At 42.5% G+C, this 20,463-nt stretch overlaps 2 protein-coding genes across 8 annotated transcripts in view; one reads left to right on the plus strand and one right to left on the minus strand.

Annotated features, from left to right (window-relative positions):
• MCF2L2 (MCF.2 cell line derived transforming sequence-like 2) overlaps window positions 1-20,463 on the minus strand; it is a 396,533-nt gene that overhangs the window by 163,344 nt on the left and 212,726 nt on the right. The gene's annotated exons all lie outside the window — the stretch shown is intronic.
• The window catches only part of B3GNT5 (UDP-GlcNAc:betaGal beta-1,3-N-acetylglucosaminyltransferase 5), a 32,076-nt gene that overhangs the window by 472 nt on the left and 11,141 nt on the right, over window positions 1-20,463 (plus strand). For 2 of the 5 annotated variants that reach the window (XM_075861687.1, XM_075861684.1), the window contains exons 1-2: window positions 1,063-1,570; window positions 12,675-12,796. The exons of 1 other annotated variant lie outside the window; for it this stretch is intronic. The gene's annotated coding sequence lies outside the window, so the exon portion shown is untranslated. Of the gene's footprint in view, window positions 1-1,062; window positions 1,571-2,014; window positions 2,088-12,674; window positions 12,797-20,463 lie in introns of those variants that run through there. 2 more of the 5 variants (XM_075861686.1, XM_075861688.1) reach the window with 2 other exon arrangements.

Raw genomic sequence — 20,463 nt, forward strand, 5'->3', positions numbered from 1 at the left:
AGCATAGACGTCCTGCCGCTTATGAGGAGCATAGACGTCCTGCCGCTTATGATGAGCGTAGACGTCCTGCCGCTTATGATGAGCATAGACGTCCTGCCGCTTATGAGCATAGACGTCCTGCCGCTTATGAGCATAGACGTCCTGCCGCTTATGATGAGCATAGACGTCCTGCCGCTTATGATGAGCATAGACGTCCTGCCGCTTATGATGAGCGTAGACGTCCTGCCGCTTATGATGAGCATAGACGTCCTGCCGCTTATGATGAGCATAGACGTCCTGCCGCTTATCATGAGCATAGACGTCCTGCCGCTTATGATGAGCGTAGACGTCCTGCCGCTTATGATGAGCTTAGACGTCCTGCCGCTTATGATGAGCATAGACGTCCTGCCGCTTATGATGAGCATAGACGTCCTGCCGCTTATGATGAGCATAGACGTCCTGCCGCTTATGATGAGCATAGATGTCCTGCTTCGGCAACCCGTTAAAAGCTTTCTATGATGTACACTTTAAACGGATGCCATTATAGTCCATGGGAAATGGATATGTTAAGCGGATGCCTAACTGGCTATTTCCTGGGACTCTGCAAACAAATAACAATATTGGTTACACAGAAAGACAGGCACAAAGAAGTCAATAGGTCGATTTTAAAAACGTATGTTCTGTTTTTGCATAGTTTACATCTGTTCCCTTTTATTTACATCTGTATTTCTACGATTTTCAATGTTGTTAAGTCCGAAATGGACTAATAAATGCATGATTTGATTTCACCTGCAATTTGCAGTGCGGACTTGTTTCCCTTTCTCGTTGGAATATTTCACGGGGCATGGAGGTTGACCACCAGGGTCTGGCACCCAATATATGATTCAATTTCACCTGCAATTTGTAGTGCCAACCCATTTATTTGTCATTATAATGATCAATTCACTACAATTCATGCAAATAGAGCAGTTATCCATAGCAACCAATCAGATCGCTGCTTAAATGTTCAACTTTCCTAAGAAAAAGAAGAGCTATAATGTGATTGGTCGCAGTGGGCACCACTACTGCTTGTAATTGCATTGGTCTAAAAAGCGCGGACGTTTCTGTGCAGTGGTCTGTTGTGCTGCAACGTGTCACCGCACCTATCTCCGGCTATCTACCACGCCTAAAACCAGCCCTCACTCCTATAGTGTCCGGGCTCATTGGGGCACAGTTTTGCATAGCTGCCGGTTGGATTAGAAAACACCATAGCGCCCATTGTTATTTACCATGTTCGTGTTCGCATTACAGGAGTCATTTAACCCTTCCCCGACGTATCACTTTTCTAGTTTTTAAAAACTTTTAGAGCCCCCCAGTCAGCAGCAGCGCCATCTTATGGCGTAAACCTATATTGTCTGTAGTGCTGCGGCGTCAGCTCAGGGGATCACGTGGTTGGCTACGGGCAGAAGTAAGAAAAAAAAAAAAAACCTCCCCGGATCATTACACAGAGTTCATCACACTGGTCGCTTGTGTGGCAGGAGCAGCAGCCGCGGTGTGGAGTCAGCCGTGCCCTCCAGCCACCCGCCCGCTCACTGTGGGGCCATCTTCGCCGGTCAGTTCATGTCACTTTGATTCAATGTCTATATATAGTATGCATTTATATATTGTGTAGTCACTGTGTGTCTTTTTATATAGTATGTATCTAATCTATATATGATCTCGTGTGTCTTATCTCTATCGTCTCGAGTGTCTATTCTATTTGTGTATACACGTTTGTGTTATATATCGTTAGTTTTACCCTGGGCCGGTGTGAACTGTCCCCTAGTCTATTCCATATGGGCTTTACCGGCTTACTGGGGGTTCCTTCTATAAGCGCAGATGTCACCAATGTTATGAGGGTGTGTCTGCTGGGGGCCCCCCCCCCCCCCCCCCGTTGCCTAGAGCGAAGTTTTTGCGGGTCATTTTTTTATTTTTTTGCTGAAACTGCTCCTCCTAAACCTGCGCTATAGGCCATGTATCTTGTGTTTTCTAATGCAGAGCTTGAATGGGATTGACAGTTTTTTGTCAGTTTTGTTTAAAAACAAAAAAAACGTCAAGGGGCTCCTGCTCCATGGGAAGACCCCATTAAGGTGACTATGTGTCCCAATAACCAAGGAAGTGACTGGAAAAATCAGCATATTGTTATGATTATGATGTATATTTTTGATCGTGAAGGACTGGCTGTAAATTATACTCTGCCATTACTGATGATGAATATACATGTGCAGCAATGTACATAAACAATGTGTTAAGAGTGAGGACGCTTGTCCATGGGGAATAATACTGATTATTGCTGATGGCTTGCAATGTACGCCCCCCTATTATAATCCTGGACCAATGAGTGTGTGTGTATGTGTATATATCTATCTATCTCTATCATACATGCTTGTCTGCTGAACACTGGCTGGGTACAGCCCAATGTTTGCCCTGTCTTGGCTAATCTTGGCCTGATTTAGGACATGTTCACACACTGCAGGTTTACTAGAGGTTCTGTACTGGAGTTAAAACAATCCATGTGAATAGGGTTTTTAAGATCACGTTCACATGGTGCAGACTTTTGGACGTGCAGATTTCACCTGTTCTGATTGAATTGAAAAATCTTCCTCTAAAAGCGCATTCGGATCTATAATGTGGACGTTGAGGTAGACTTATTAACACAGGGGTGCTGTCTGAGCAGCGGCGGGGCGCATAAATCTGAGTTTCATGGAGTGCAACTTTGAAGTCCGGTCCAGTTTTTCCTACACGTGTTAGAAATAGTGGCGCATGGACTGAATACATATGGCATTTGGGCAAATGCAATATTTTTCAAAGTATTTTCTCCAGCAAACTAGTGTTAATTCATTGCTATGTGATCTTCTACTGACATCTAGAACATGTGAGCATAGGTCATACGTGAATGATTTCAGACCGCTATTTGGTTGTTCTGGATGCCATAAGTTAGAATGATAAATCACTGATCTTGATTTTTGACTTGGTCTGGGCTTCTAATGATAAGATGCAGAGCTGTCGTTTGGCATGAATGACTTTACAAGACTAGATCCGATAATGTCTGTCGCGCTATTTCGTGTCCCGAAAAGGCGCTGGCCATTGTTGGAAAATGGTATAAATCCGCCTTATCGCCAGACCAAAATCTCTAGTGTAGGGTCAGTCATAAGCCCTTCCTGACATCTTACAAAAATGTACGTCCTAGTTGGGATGGGGGGGGGGGGGGAGTAGTATTACAGACGACCCCTAACATCCAGAATCGGAGAGAACTCCTGTCCTGGTTGTTCAGCCACTAAGCTGTCAGACAGAGGACATGTTTGCAGGGGGAAGGTGGTTGTCACGGCCCCAGGTCTGCCATTTTGGGGCTCCGGCATGGCTTCATCTTCATAGAGGCTTGTCAGTATAGCGATATACAGATCGCTGGTTCAAGTCCCTTAGAGTTACTTATAAAAAAAAAAGTAAAATACAGTTTTTTTTAAATGTGCAAAAAAAATTATTAAAAGTAAAAAAAAACTTTTCCTTTTTTTTTTCCACCTAAAGTAATGTTAAAAAAAATAAGTTAACATAACTTGTATCGTTGCATTCGTAAAAGTCCAAGCTATTACAATATTACCCGCTTAGTGCAAATAAATAAAATGTTAAAAACCCAAATTGCTATTTTTTTGGTCACCTTCGCTCACCAAAGAAATGGAGTATAATGGTACCATTAAAAACGACATCTTTCTCCGCAAAAACTAGCCTTCAGATCGCTTAATCTTTTCGGAGTTTGGAGACCAAAAACCATTTTATTTTAATTTTTTGTAATACTTTTCATATTGTAAAAGCCAAAAAAAATTATAGAAACGGTGCTGCTTTTTTTATTATATACTAGTCCTTCTTAATGAATTAGGATATCAAAAAGTTAATTTATTTCAGTAATTCAATTCAAAAAGTGAAACTCCTATATTATATAGATTCATTACACACAGAGTGATCTTTTTCCAGCATTTGTTTTTCTATTAATGTTGATAATTATGGCTAACACAGTTAATGAAATCCCAAAATTTAGTCTCTCAGAAAGTTAGAATATTGGGTAACAGTTGAAAATTATAGACTCATGGTGTCACACTCTAATCAACGAATCAACACAAAACACCTGCAAACGTTTCCTAAGCCTTTAAATGGTCCAACAGTCTGGTTCAGTAGGCTACACAATCATTGGGAAGACTGCTGACTTGACAGTTGTCCAGAAGACCGTCCACAAGGAGGATAAGCCACAATAGGACATTGCTAAAGAAGCTGGCTGTGCACAGAGTGCTGTATCCAAGCATGTTGAGAGGAAGGAAAAAGTGAGGGAGAAAAAGGGGCACAAGCAACAGGGATAACCGCAGTCCTGATAGGATGAGTCTACAATCTTCAACTTTAACCCAATATTCTAATTTTCGGAGAGACTTATTTTTGCAGATGACACCAAGCCATCTAGTTATGTTCAGTCTATGGAAGATGCTTGTAAATGGCAAGTGGATTTAAACAAACAAAGCATTTGGGCGTCTACTTGGCAAATGAAGTTTAATGTAGATAAATGTAAAGTTATGCATCTGGGTACAAATAACCTGCATCATCATGTCCTAGGGGGAGCTACACTGGCGGATTCACTTGTTGAGAAGGATCTGGGTGTACTTGTAAATCATAAATTAAATAACAGCATGCAATGTCAATCAGCTGCATCGAAGGCCAGCAGGATAATGTCGTGTATTAAAAGAGGCATGGACTCGCGGGACAGGGATGTAATATTACCACTTTACAAAGCATTAGTGAGGCCTCATCTAGAATATGCAGTTCAGTTCTGGGCTCCAGTTCATAGAAAGGATGCCCTGGAGTTGGAAAAAATACAAAGAGCAACGAAGCTAATTAGGGGCATGGAGAATGTAAGTTATGAGGAAAGATTAAAATAATTCAACCTATTTAGCCTTGAAATAAGACGACTAAGGGGGACATGATTAACTTATATAAATATATGAATGGCACATACAAAAAATATGGTGAAATCCTGTTCCATGTAAAACCCCCTCAAAAAACAAGGGGGCACTCCCTCAATCTGGAGAAAAAAAGGTTCAATCTGCAGAGGCGACAAGTCGTCTTTACTGTGAGAACTGTGAATCTATGGAATAGTCTACCGCAGGATCTGTCACAGCAGGGACAGTAGATGGCTTTAACCCCTTAGTGACCACCAATACGCCTTTTCACGTGATTCACTACTGGGCTTTAGGCTAGGCTGACGCCTTTTCACGTCAGCCTAGTCTAAGTCCTGCACGGGTCTCCCGTGCAGGCTGGAGCCGGAGCTCTGCTGGTCTGATGACAGCTGGGCTACTGCTCCAACGCCCGCGATCGAAGTTTACTTCGATCGCGGCCGTTTAACCCGTTAAATGCCGCCGTCAATAGCGACCGCGGCATTTAACTTTGTTTACAGAGGGAGTGCGCTCCCTCTGTCACCCATCGGCGGCCCGCGAATGCAATCGCGGGTCTCCGATGGGGTGTCATGGCAGCCGGGGGACTGATAAAAGCCCCCAGGTCTGCCCTGGACATATGCGTGTTAGGACGCGCCGGAGGCACGTCCTAACAGATTGCCTGTCAGATTTACACTGACAGGCAATAATGCTCTGGTATACGAAGTAAAGTCCCCTAGTGGGACTAATAAAATCAGTCATCAAAGTGAAATAAAGATTATTACTAAAGTACAGTAAAAAAATAAATAAAATCATTTTTTCCCATAAAAAGTGGTTTTATTTAGTAAAAGTGTAAAAAAAAAAAAAAAAAGTACACATATGTGGTATCGCCGCGACCGTAATGACTCCATTAATAAAGTTAATATGTAATTTAAACCGCAAAGTGAACACCGTAAAAAAAAAACGCCAAAAACTATGGCGAAATTGCAATTTTTTTCCATTGCCCCCCAAAAAGTCATAATAAAAATGAATCAATAAGTCCCATGTACCCCAAAACAGGACCATTCAAAACTACGTCTTGTCCCGCAGAAAACAAGCCCGAAAAATCACTATTGATGGAAAAATAAAAAAATTACGGCTCTTGGAAAGCGACGATGCAAAAACAAATAATTTTAGTTCAAAGGTGTTTTTATTGTGCAAAAGTCGTAAAACATAAAAAAACCTCCACATATGTGGTATCGCCGTAATCGTACCGACCCATAGAATAAAGGTAACACGTTATTTACGTCGCACAGTGAACGGCGTCAATTTAAAAACGCATAGAACAATGGCGGAATTTCAGTTTTTTTTTTATAATCCCCCACAAAAAGGTTAATAAAAGTTAATATAAAAATTATATGTACCCAAAAATGGTGCCATTAAAAAGCACAACTAATCCCGCAAAAAACAAGTCCTCATACAGCTATGTAGACGAAAAAATAAAAACGTTATAGCTCTTTGAATGCGGCTATAGAAAAACGAATAAAAAAGCTTGGTCATTAAGGCCTAAAATGGGCTGGTCACTAAGGGGTTAAAAAAGGCTTAGATAATTTCCTACAACAAAAATATATTCGCTCCTATGTGTAGAAATTTTTCCTTCCCTTTTCCCTTCCCTTGGTTGAACTTGATGGACATGTGTCTTTTTTCAATCGTACAAACTATGGAACTATATAAGAAAAGGCCATTCGAGAATCTGGGGGAAATTCTAAAGGAGTGGACTGTGGCTGGAGTCAGTGCTTCAAGAGCCACCACACAGATGTATCCAGGACATGGGCTACAACGGTCTCATTCCATGTGTCAAGCCACTCATGACCCAGAGACTACGTCAGAAACGTCTTATCTGGGCTAAGGAGAAAAAGGACTGGTCTGTTGCTCAATGGTCCAAAGTCCTGTTTTCAGATTAAAGTAAATTTTGCATTTCATTTGGAAATCAAGGTCCCAGAGTCTGGACCTCAAGAGTGGAGAGGCATCAATCTAAGTGTCTTGCGGTCCAGTGTGAAGTTTCCACAGTCAGTGATGGTTTGGGGAGCCATGTCATCTGATGGTGTTGGTCCACTGTGTTATATCAAGTCCAGTGTCAGCGCAGCGTCTACCAGGAAACACCAGCACTTCATGCTTCCCTCTGCTGACAAGCTTTATGGAGATGCTGATTTCATTTTCAAGCAGGACTTGGCAGTGTGGGCAGGTGCCAATACCTGGTTTAATAACCACAGTATCACTGAGCTTTATTGGCCAGCAAACTCGCCTGATCTAAACCCCATAGAGAGTCTATGGTGTATTGTCAAGAGGAAGATGAGACACCAGACCCAACAATGCAGACGAGCTGAAGGCCGCTATCAAAGCAACCTGGGCTTCCATAACACCTCAGCAGTGGCACAGGCTGATCGCCTCCATGCCACGCCGCATTAATGCAGTAATTCATACAAAAGGAGCCCCGACCAAGTATTGATTGTATACTGTACATGCTTTTCGCGCTCTGTGACCGACTAGTAGGTCATGGGAATAACCACCCTACCCCCCCACCTCCCGGCACTTTTATCAGCTGTGACAGCAGTTGCCGCAGCTCCTTCCACTGGGACCGATCGCGTTGTCCCCGCCAATTAACCCCTTAGAAGCCGCGTTCAATAGCAATCGCGGCTTCTTAGGGGTTAAAGAGGCTCTGTCACCAGATTATCAAATCCCTATCTCCTATTGAATGTGATCGGCACTGCAATGTAGATAACAGTAAAGTTGTTGTTTTTTGTTTTTTTTGAAAAACGATAATTTTTGGCCAAGTTATGAGCAATTTTATATTTATGCAAATTAGCTTTTCAATGGACAACTGGGCGTGTTTTCTCGTTTTACCAACTGGGCGTGTATTGTGTTTTTACCAACTGGGCGTTGTGAATAGAAGTGTATGACGCTGACGAATCCGCATCATACACTTCTCATCGTTCCCACCCAGCTTCTTTCACTGCAGACATAGTGTGACGTCACCCACAGGTCCTTCAACCTTGGCGTCGCAGTAAAAGAAAATAATAAACCATACCAGAATCACAATTTTTTTTGCCACTTCACCTTGGAATAAAAAGAGATCAAAAAGTCGCATGTACCCAAAAATGGTACTAATCGAAACTATAGTTCGTTACGCAAAAAACAAGCCTCCCACAAAGCTTTCTTGATGGAAAAATAAAAAAGTTATGGCTCTTATAAAAAATCCATTTACTTTTTGTGTTGCCTTATTCTAATAAGTATTTTATAGTGCAAACGCCATAAGACATAGAAAAAAACTATAAACATATGGTATCGCCACGCAGAATAAAGTGAATATGTCATTTTATAGCGCATGGTGAACACTGGAAAAAAAATAAATTTATTAATAAAAAAACCATAGTAGAATTGCTGTTTTTTTTAGTCTCCACGCCTCCTTGAAAATAGAATAAATGCTCATCAAAAAGTCGATGGACCCCATGAAAACTACAATGAATTCCTCGAGGGGTCTAGTTTCCAAAATGGGGTCACTTTTAAGGGGTTTCCTCTGTACTGGTACCTCAGAAGCTCTGCAAATGCGACATGGCGCCCCGAAACCAATCCAGCAAAATCTACATGCCAAATAGCGCTCCTGCCTTTCTGAGCCGTAATTGGGAGAAATTGCTTTTCAAATGTTGGTATTTTTTTCTCTTGTATTCCTTGTAAAAATTAAAAATGTGTACCTTTTTTTTATTTTATTTTTTTCTGAAAAAATGTGGTTTTCAATTTCACAGCCTAATTCCACAAAACACAGCAAAAAAAAAAGTATGGTCTAAATGCTCACTATACCCCTCGATAAATTCCTTGAGGCTTGTAAGTTTGCCAAATGGGGTCACTTTTGGTGGTTTCCACTGTTTTGGCACAACAAGACCTCTTCAAACGTGACATGGTGCCTAAAATATAATCTAATAAAAATATTAGATTATTGGTGCGTTTTTGCGCACTTTGTTGCCCATAGAAGTTTATGGGTAAGTGGAAACCGCGGACCGCACACTGACATCCGTGTGCTGTCTGTGTTTCGCGCATCAGTTGGTAAGGAAATGCAGAGAATTAAAAGCGCAAAGCGCACTGATGCAATATGCAACGCACACTGATGGCACACGGACATGAAATGCACGAAATATGCTGCGTTTTTTTACGCACTTAAATTGGACACGCTCGTGTGAATGTAGCCTACGGGAGACTGCCACAGCCCCCTAGAGTCCAGCGCTAATTTGAGAGCTTCTAATTAATTTGGAACAAGGAGCCTGTCCACAATCTCCAGCTTTCTTCGCCTCCCTATTCCCCCAGAATAAGAGTTTGATACAAGGGGCCTCTGTACTTGTATGTAATGTATAAGCAATGCCAGGAGTGTTCCCCCGCAAATACCAGCAGGATGCCTTCAGTAATTAACACCTGTCGAGTGCCCTCCATAATCAACGCCAACCAAGTGTTTCCAGGAAAAAAGTGTAATGCCTAGGGCAGCATGAGCTGTAAATACGGCTCTGACGTTACATATGAAATAGGTCAAAGATCTCTGATTTATCACCTGAGCTGGATTCAAAGCCAAAAACCAGCCCCTTTGAGTCTCAGCCCAGACTACATACCAAAGGAGAATACCACCAATTGGTATCTATGTCAGAGTGTAAGTCAGCATGTAACAAAATATCATGTCCAAATCAAGCTAGAAAAACATGCATAGGAGGTGGCACCTCTTAGATCATGGCTAAATCACATAACCATAAAAAAAACATGCCTTTAATATAAAAAACAATTTAAAAAGAGCACAAACGTGGCTAGCTTCACCCTCAATATAGTTAGGGATTGAATCGCACATGAAGGCAAATCAACCATAGGGTACTTCATATTCTTAGGCCACATGAACGTATTTTTGTGGCCACAATTCACAATATGCGGGTGAATTGCGGCCCCATTTATTTTAATGGGCCCATGCACACGACCGTGGCTTCCACGGTCCGTACATTGCCCAGGAGCCTGGACTGCAAAAAGATAGGATAGGTCTTATTACGGCTGTGTTTTGCGGTCCAGGCTCATAAAAACGAATGCGCACGGCCAGCAAATTGCGGGCGGACCACTCGTGACACTCGGCGGCCGTCTGAGCCGCAAATCACGGCCGTGCACGCCACTACGGTCGTGTGCACGAGGCCTTAACATGCACAATAATGATTTTAAAAAAATGACTAACTGCCCAAAATACTAACCAAAAGAAAAAGTGATGGTAACATTACCTGGTACCTGGGCAACGAAGTAGAATAATGACTAATACCATATAAATAGAATATTCTAAGCTTAGGTTTACACATGCAGTACCAAGGATCCAAAACATGGAAATAGTGTTTAGAGAAATCTCCAGCAGTTCAATACCCTTTGGCTCCGTGTAGATAAAGGAACTCCACGAGTTCAGAAGACCCATTCACATCACCTTTTTAAGGCCTTCCGTCTGAGGTATACATCTGGAAGACTCACAATCTAAGGCCTCATGCACACGACCGTGTTTTTGCGGCCGCAATTCCCCCGAAAATAAACGGGAGAATTGCGGCCCCATTCTTTTCTATGGGGCCGTGCACACGACCGTAGTTTTTGCGGTCCGTGCACGGCCCGGGAGCCCGGACCGCAGAAAGAACGGGCATGTCCTATTACGGCCCGGTTCTGCGGTCCGGGCTCATTGAAAACAATGTCCCACGATTTGCGGGCGGCCTGCGGCTGACAGTCCGCAGCCGGCCGACCCGAAAATCACGGCCGTGCACACGGCTACGGTCGTGTGCATGAGGCCTTAACCTTCAGACAAATGGAGGGATGCGTGAAAAAATAGGACCTGTCCTATTTTCTCATGGACCTTTCACGCGGTCCATTGGAACAACGGCCATGTGAACGGCCCCATTGAATTACATAGGTCTGTGTGACGGCCGTTATACAGACAAGATAAGAGAGCGTTTTCCCTTGACAACTACTCGTTTTTAAATAGCAATTCAACCCCATTTATTAAGGCATCTAATAAGGCCTTCACTCACTGTATTTTCAGGGTTTTAAAACTCCTGTAAGATAATGCCCTGCGTTTCAATAATTTTTCAATGTTTTTGTTTACATGCTTTTTTGGTGTTTTGTTATTTAGTGTCGTTTTGTACGTGTTTTTTTCAGGCATTTTTGACGTCATAAAGAGAGGACTATAGAAAAAATTACCATATCTAGAGCATGCTGCGTTTAAAAAAAACCAAAAACAAGCCTGCCATTGACCACACAACCGCTTGAATGACATCATAAGCCAAAATTTCATGTCTATAGGATTTCTGATATAAGGCGTAAGCCTCGTGCACACTTGCGTTGGCCGTCGTACGGCCGCTAATGACTGATCCGTGAAACAACGAACCAAACGGATGAAAAGGCTGAGACCTGTCCTATTTTTGTCGGAGCGGCCATACTGTTCCATTAAAACAACGAAACTGTGCATGGCCCCATAGAAATGAATGTGTCAGGGTACTATTCGTTAAAAAAAACGGATAGCACCCTGAAGACAATAACTGAAGTGGGCATGAGGCCATAAGTCCTGTAGGAGTAAGATGAGTAATTTATTAAGAGGTACACCCCTCCTAATGAATTTGATTTCCACTATTCTTTACGCCGGATTCTGGCATTAATTATAGTACGTATGTTTGGCTACGGTGGCCCTGCCCCCTTTTTGACCAAAAAGACCATGCACTTAAATGTGAAACTTTTTTTCTGCCAGTACAGTGGCGCAAATCGCTTGATAAATGAGCTCCTGTGTGGATTCTGCCAAAAACCAAAGTAAGCTTGTTGGATGCGTGTTCTTGTTTAAAGGTGTTTTTTGAGTTATTCCAGAAAGTAGCAGGGGTAAGAGGGATGCATAAAAAAAAAAAAAATCAATTACTCACCTCGGCGTTCCAGCTCCGCCTCTCTGCCACTATTTATTTACATAGCTGCCGCGGTGATGGGCTTGTATACCCACCAGCAGCCAATCACTGGTCTCATTGGGTATACGACACCGGATCGCTGAGGCCAGTGATTAGCTGCTGGGATCATGTGGGTATACGGACACATCACTGCAGCTATGTCAACAAACGGCGGCAGGGAGGACCGGAGCAGCAGTGCTGGAATGCTGGAGATCTGTAAGGTGAGTAATGGGGTTTTTTTTTTTTTTTTTTTCTAAATGCATTCCCCCTCCACTCTTTTTTTTTTTTTTTTTTTTTTTTTTTTTTTTTTTTTTTTTTTTTTGGGATTAATTTGGAAAAACCCTTTAGAACCTCCTTCTCAATTTTTTTTCTGTCAATTTAAACTGCATTTTTTTTTTAGGGTTTCACACACGGTTTTGCTGCATTTGCTCTTTTTACATGTAGCTTTAAAGAGACTCTGTCACCACATTATAAGTGGCCTATCTTCTACATAATATGATCGGTGCTGTAATGTAGATAAGTGTTTTTTATTTAGAAAAAGGATCAATTTTGACTAAGTTATGACCTATTTTAGATTTAGATAAAGTGTGGCCAGCTGTGTGTGCGCAGTGCTATCAAATGCACTACACAACTGTATTTTGGTTTGTGGTGTCTTTGAGGCAATATTGTGGCTGGTGTTTGTTTTTTTTTAAACGCAGCTTACTCTTAGTAGGGTGTGTTTTTGGTTTTTGACTATTGCGCAGCACAAATCGCAAGTAGGAAAAAAAAAAGTTATGCTTACCGAGAGTTCCCTGCTTTTTTTTTTCTCCAGTCCGGCCTCCCTGGATTTGGCTGCAGCGGTCACATATCCTGCAACAAATCACAGGCTGCAGCATCACATGGCCTGCAACGTCAACCCAGGAGGCCAGACTACACGCCGAGAAGAGGGAAGGGGTAAGTGTGAACACAATGTGGTGCGATTTTCCGGACGGCATTCCCTGCGGTGTTCAGGGCAGATACGCTGCGCAGCTTGACGCAGTGTATCCACCCTGAATACGCAGTGTGTGTTCCTACCCTAAATCTATTAACACGAACTGTAAAATTGTGATTTATTGTTGCGAAAACGGCAAGAAGTGTGTTTTGCTGCAATTTTGTGCTAATCGCTGAGTTAACTGCTATTTTACTGTACCGAGTGAATATACCCTTTTAGCAATGTATTACTGACTAAACTTATAGGGGTCTGTGCAAGTGATGGGCTGGATTCACACGAGCATGTTCGGTTCGTAAAGGACGGAACGTATTTCGGCCAGAAGTCCCGGACCGAACACACTGCAGGGAGCCGGGCTCCTAGCATCATATTATGTACGACGCTAGGAGTCCCTGCCTCTCCATGGGGAGCTAAATCCTGCAACAAATAGTTGTTTTTTACGGTGGATTTGTGGCCACTGCTGCAGCCAATCACCGGCTGTAGCAGCAGTCACATGGATGACACTTCATCCCAGGAGGCAAACACTGATCACATCAGAAGGCCGGCCTCTTGGGATGACTCTTCATCCCAGGTGACCGCCGCTGCAGCCAATCACAGGCTGCAGTGGTCTCCTGGGATGAAACATCCTCCCAGGAGGCCAGCCTGCTAGCAATTCCCTGCAGTGCACAGGACTGATATGCTGCGTGCCTGTCCCGTGTGAACACACGTGGTTTTGCTGCGGTGGTTTTTTTGTGGTTTTCAGTGGCGTTTTTTATTTTTAAGGTCAAAAACACTAAAGTAACATTTTGCCACAAAGTCTATAGTGAAATATAGAAAACACTACTTTAGTTTTGGATTGTGGTATTTTTCCCATAAACTTCTCTTCAGGACGTTAAAAAAATGACACCAGAAACACTTGTAAAAAACGCCATTAAAAACGCTTTAAATTCATGGTGTTTTTTTACAAGCGTTTTTACAATGCTGAAAAATAGTGTGTGTCTTGCCTGTCTGCTGTCACTAAGTACCATTGAGAGCTATGGTAGTCAACAACAAAGTCTGGAGACCAATATTTACTTCCAGAAGCTTGTTTGAAACATTTATGAGTTTCACCTGACAACTAGGAAGTACAAGGACAGTCTGGCACCTCTGTTACATAGACATAGAATGAGGGGACTTGAATAATTTAACTCCATTGCTAATCTCCCATCCTGACTGTTTTGAAATATAGACAGGAAAGTAGAAAAATGGATCCAGCGCTGAGTTTTGTATATCTGTTAAAATGGGAAACGTCTTCCAAGTTTTATTGGTGGTATAAGCGGTGCAGTAACACGAAATCTACAACGTAACACCCTATGATCTGACGCCAGGACACGTAATGTGATGATAATACATTTCTACCTTGCAAATAAGTAACCAGCACTATTCCCTGCGGTGTATCTCCTGCAATAATAATTTTTTAAAACCTTAGCACGTTACACACACACACACACACACACACACACACACACACACACACACACACACACACACACACACACACACACACACACACACACACACACGTTTTTAATCAGTCTATCTACACTCTATCTACCAGACCCTGTAAACGGACTAGAGCTTATCCCGTCATCCTTTCAAGATCACATTTGAAACATAACATAACACAACATTGAAGTCAATGGGTGTGTGAAAATCGCACACGGAAGCACTTCCGTGTGTCGCGCGTGATTCGCTCAACCGTAGATAAAGAAATGAAGGAAAAAAAACAGCACTTCATTTTTCTAAACCTCAAAACCACGTGTCCTAAGGATGGCATATGCGTGAAAATCACGCAGCACATACTGATGACACACGCAACTGCAATGCGCAAAAAAAAGCAGTGTTTTTTGCGTGCGCAAAACGCACACGTTCGTGTGAATAAGGCCTAAGCTTAACTACAGCTGACTTCCAGACACCACTAGAGGATCGCAGATCTTCCAGAATGATGGTTCTTTAACATCACTCAGTTAACCCTTTTGGTGCCAATGGTTTTTAGACAGTTTGCATCAATGGTAGCCTGGACGATTTTTACACTTTTGACATGTACAAATAAAACCTAAATGATAAAATAAAGTAGAATTCCCTACCCCCATACCTATATCTTTTCTGAAAACAGACACCTGGCATATTTTAAAAAAAAATCCTACACAGGCGCACTCGCATATTTTTGTGTCAAAAGTGCAAGTTTTCATTTAAAAATACAGGCTCTGTCACCACATTATAAGTGCCGACTACATAAGGAGATCGGCGCTATAATGTAGATGACCGTAATGCTTTTTATTTAATAAAAACGATCTATTTTCACCACTTATGATGGTCTCAGAGAAAACACTTCAAGGTGTCTCAGATTTTGTTTGATTTTTAAGTGTTTTAATTTTGTATTTGTATTTTTTTTTTGTATGGGCATCTTTGGGAGGGTATTCCACCTGTGGAACAATAAAATGTATATTTTTGGACTAACATATGTCTGAATGAGAAGTTTTTTCTTGTATATACATATATATGAGACGTATATAGGTTTTCTTAATTATAGACTACGTCTTGTGGCTATAGTGCTACCTAAGGGGTATTATAGGTGCTAACACTTATAATGTGGTGACAGAGCCTCTTTAAATTGATATTTATGGCTGAAAGCATGAGCTAAGCAGAAAATTATATGCACCACGCATTCTAAAACTTCATACATACTACTTGTGCCTATGTCTACATACACACCTTCATAAAATCACCAGAATTGAAAAAACAAAAATCTGGCTTCAGCTGGAAAAAAAAAACATAACCTAGAAAATACAAATACACATGTTAAAAAGTGATTTCAACCCTAAACCCTATGTTTCCTGAAAGTTGACTATCACAATAGTCTTAGGGTATGTTCACACGGCCTATTTACGGACGTAAATCGGGCGTTTTTGCCCCGAATTACGCCCGAAAATAGCGCCTCAATAGCGCTGACAAACATCTGCCCATTGAAAGCAATGGGCAGACGTTTGTCTGTTCACACGAGGCGTATATTTACGCGCCGCTGTCAAATGACGGCGCGTAAATAGACGCCCGCGTCAAAGAAGTGACCTGTCACTTCTTTGGCCGTAATTAGAGCCGCTATTCATTGACTCCAATGAATAGCAGCGCTAATTACGGCCGTAAATGACGCGGCGTTCAAGCGCCTGCACATGCCGGTACGGCTGAAATTACGGGGATGTTTTCAGGCTGAAACATCCCCGTAATTTCAGCCGTTACGGACCCCCGCCGTGTGAACATACCCTTAAAGTGCTGTTGGCAGCCATGTCCACCTTCACGTAATGTTGTGACAAACAGGAAATATTATTTAAAAAAAAAAACATTACAACACATTTGTGCCTAAGGCCTAATGCGCACGACCATAGCCATGTGCATTGCCCGCGGCTTGTGGCTGACAGTCCGCTGCTGGCTGACCCGATCATTGCGGGCAATGCACATGGCCGCGGCCATTATTTTCAATGAGCCCGGACTGCAGAACACGGCCGTAATAAGACATGTCCGTTCTTTCTGCGGTGCGGGCTCCCGGGCCATGCACAGACTGTAAAAACTACGGTTGTGTGCATGGCCCCATAGAAATGAATGGGGCCGCAATTCTCCTGTGGATTTTTGGGGGAATTGCGGCCGCAAAAGCACGTTTGTGTGCATGGGGCCTAAACTTACATACAAACAGAGCTTTAGACACAAAAACAATGTAAAAAAAAAAAATAGACAACTGTGTGTAAAGTTCATGTATACTACAGAGCTTGTACTCCCAAAACCGCTGAAACAAAGAGCCATGCAACATTTGGCCGTTAATCTATATATAATGCACACGGCAAACCGGTACTCTGCTACCTATAATCGAATAAAATTTGAAAGAGTATAGCATACAGTGTATAAATATACAACGTAGTAATTTATAGACACAACCACCTTCATGCGACTTTGCATCAAACAGTAATTATAAGCAAAAATGGCATGAAAATTCTACTTTGTCTAAAATGCATACTCTGGCAGACCCATTATGCAAACAAAATGTACTCTACACAAAACTGTAAGAGTATGTGTACACGATAACTGCAATTACGTCTGAAACTACGGAGCTGTTTTCAGGAGAAAACCGCTCCTGAATTTCAGACGTAATTGCATGTACTCACGTTTTGCGTGGCGTCTTTTACGGACGTAATTTGGAGCTGTTCTTCATTGAAGTCAATGAAAAACGGCTCCAATTACGTCCCAAGACGTGTCCTGCACTTTTTGACGAGACTGTAATTTTACGCGCAGTCTTTTGACAGCGACGCGTAAAATGACAGGTCGTTGGCACAGAACATCGTAAAGCCCATTTAAAGTAATGGGCAGATGTTTGCCGACGTATTGAAGCCGTTTTTTTAGACTTAATTCGAGGTGTAAAACGCCTCCATTACGTCTGAAAATAGGTCGTGTGAACCCAGCCTAAGATGTGAGGAGTTCATACATGTCTAGGTTTGCAGCTCTAGCTGTGTGATCCAGCCTGAGTTATAGCGGGTGTGTTCTCACGGGACAGATACGCTGCATAAAAATCACGCGGTGTGTCCAACCTGGAAACCGCAGGACATTCTGTCCGAAAATTTCAGACAAATTCCGCTGTGGAAGAAAGCCGTTCATACTTACCCCCTCCCTCGTCTGACGTCCGCTCAGGCCTCCCTGAATGATGATGCGGGCCATTTGACGCTTCAGCCTGTGACTGGCTGCAGCGGTCACATGGGATGCAATGTCCTCCCAGAAGGCCGGACTGGACTGCAGGAGGGAGGGCATTCTAGGTAAATGTTTTTTTTTTCATTTTTTTTAATTTTTACGGCGTTGCGATTTTTGTGGTGTAAACGCTGCGATGCTTGGCTTTCTGTTGCGAGTTTTGCATTCCCATTGCAAAACCCGCAACAGAAAATAAACCAACGCAGCATAAATTGACATGCTGCGGAATTAAATTCCGCACCGCAGGTCAAGTTATCAATGTTTACGCTGCATTTTTTTTTTCCCCAGAGTGGGCATGAGATTTTCTGAATCTCATCCACTTTGCTGCTACTGTAAACGTTGCGGAAATTCCGCAGCTGTTCTTAGACGCCAGGGTGAAAGTAAGATCTGCAAGTATATTTGGCTCTCACTTCAAACTGCTCTAGCTTCCGCTAGATCGTCGCTAGAGCTTCGATCCAAGGCATGTTTGAAAACAAAGCTTTTTACGATCCAGTTACTGGCCTTAGACGTATCCGATACGTCCTTGGCTACTGAAGTGCCTTCCTGACAGGACGTATGCGAAGACCCTTGGCAGAGAAGGGGTTAAGGCTATAACCACCTCCCCAACCAATTTAAACGGCCGAAAAATCGGAAGCAGCACGCCTCCAAACTTCTGCCCATTGATTTCAATGGGAAAAACTGAGTTCTTTTCCGACGGGGCGCTTTTTTAATTTATTTTTTTTAAAAACGGCCGCGTCAAAAGTGCTGCTCCTGATTTTTAGAAGTTGTTTTTTTTTTTTTAAGCCACTTGCGTTTTTTGCTTTTTACGTCCGTTTTTGGAGCGGTTTTTCTAGTCAATGAAAAATGGCTCCAAAAACGTCTCAAGAAGCGACATGCACTTTTTCGCGTGCGTCTTTTTACACAACAGTTTTTTGAAAATGAGGCGTAAAAATAGTTGGAAAAGGCGTAAATCGCCCCGTTCTGCTTGCGTTTTTCAAGGCGTAAATGCCCGAAATACGCCTGAAAACACTGCGTGCGCATACCTTAAGGCTTTTCTTTATATATTTCTTCTGTTTAAGTTCAGTTCCTGGTTTTGGCTTAAAAAACGCATTCAAAATCTGCAGAAAATCCGCACTGTGGGAACCCAGCCTTAGGCTGGATTCACACGAGCATTTTATGTCCGTAATTGACGGACGTATTTCAGCCGCAAGTCCCGGACCGAACACAGCGCAGGGAGCCGGGCTCCTAGCATCATAGTTATGTACGATGCTAGGAGTTCCTGCCTCTCCGTGGAACTACTGTCACGTACTGAAAACATGATTACAGTACGGGACAGTTGTCCTGCAGCGAGGCAGGGACTCCTAGCGTCGTACATAAGTATGATGCTAGGAGCCCGGCTCACTGCACTGTGTTCAGTCCGGGACTTGCGGCCGAAATACGTTCCGTCCATTACGGACGTAAAATGCTCGTGTGAACCCAGCCTTATGCTGCCGGATTTTGGGGTGTTTTATTAACTATTTTTTTTAAAGCTAGTCAGATACAATTCGCAAGCGTAAACACAAGATAGATTGACATACTGCGGATTTTAAAATACGCACCGCAGGTCTATTTATGCACAGAAAAAAACCTGTAACGTGTAGATGAGATTTTATTACGTTGCGGTTTTGACGCATGAAATTCGTTTGGCAAATCCCCACGTAATCCGTATCATGTGCATTTGGCCCTAAAGTTCTATATGAATATATTTTCAACTTCTCATAATTTACAACCGAATTTGCAGCAAATCTGCTTGTCGGAGTTCACTGCTTAGCCCAGTTGAAAGCTGTTTTGCATATGAAAACCCTCATCCTGTTGCTAAATGTAACTTTGGGGTGTGCTGGGTCACTTTAGATACGTCGCTGGACAGACCGGTTTCTGCAATCCACGTAAACCTCTCTAGACTCGGTGAGCGGCGGCTACACGCTTTAAACCTTCTCAGTGGAATGAATAAGACATTCTTGCTGTAGGTTATGCAAACTGGAATTTCTGCTTGGGCAGCTGTTCGCTTAGAAGATAAAACCTGTCAAACTTTGAAGAATGTGAAATAACCTGCAGCACTTTTAAAATGAATCTGAAATAGACAGATATTGGAAGAGGACTTTTAGCGGGCCTTTTAGGCTACATGCACACGTTGCGTATCTTGCTGCGGAAAATACGCTGGAAACCATAAGAAATTTGCAGAAAAAAAATACCTGAAGGTGCGTTTTTCGTTGTGGCTTTTAAGTTTTGCTGTGTAAATCGTGGCGTTTTGCTGCAGGTTTTACGTATTTCTCCATGACGCCATTCGCAAGCAGGATAAATTGACATGCCACGGTTTCGAAAATACGCACTGCAGGTAAATTTACGTCCTGAAAAATACTGCAGCGTGGACATGACATACTCTGGAATCTCACTGCCTATGCTGGTACTGTATTGCGCTGCGGTTTTGCCGCAAGCAAAACCGCACCATACTCTTCGCTTGCATTGATCCTTAGGCAGCATGCACATGTTGCATTATTTGGTGCAGAAAATCCGCATCAAAACTGCAGATAAATGCAGGTAGAATCTGCATTTGAGCCAAATGCACACGAAGCGTATTACATTCGGAATTGCCGCTCGTAATTTAGTGCAGCAAATCCGTAGCATAATACAGTACCAGCAAAGTAATTGAGATTTCAAGAAATCTTATCTACACGTTGCAGGTTTTTTTTTGCATGTAAATTGACCTGCGGTGCGTATTTTAAAATCCGCAGAATGTCTTTGTAGCGTTCTGCTTGCGAATTGTATCTGACTAGTAAAAAAAACAAAAAAAACATGTGCCATAAAAACACCTATTTCCGCAGCAACATTTAAAAACCGCACCAATTGTCGCAACGTGTACATGTAGCCT

This window comes from Rhinoderma darwinii, chromosome 4, assembly GCF_050947455.1.
Source record: "Rhinoderma darwinii isolate aRhiDar2 chromosome 4, aRhiDar2.hap1, whole genome shotgun sequence".
Lineage (NCBI taxonomy): Eukaryota > Metazoa > Chordata > Amphibia > Anura > Rhinodermatidae > Rhinoderma > Rhinoderma darwinii.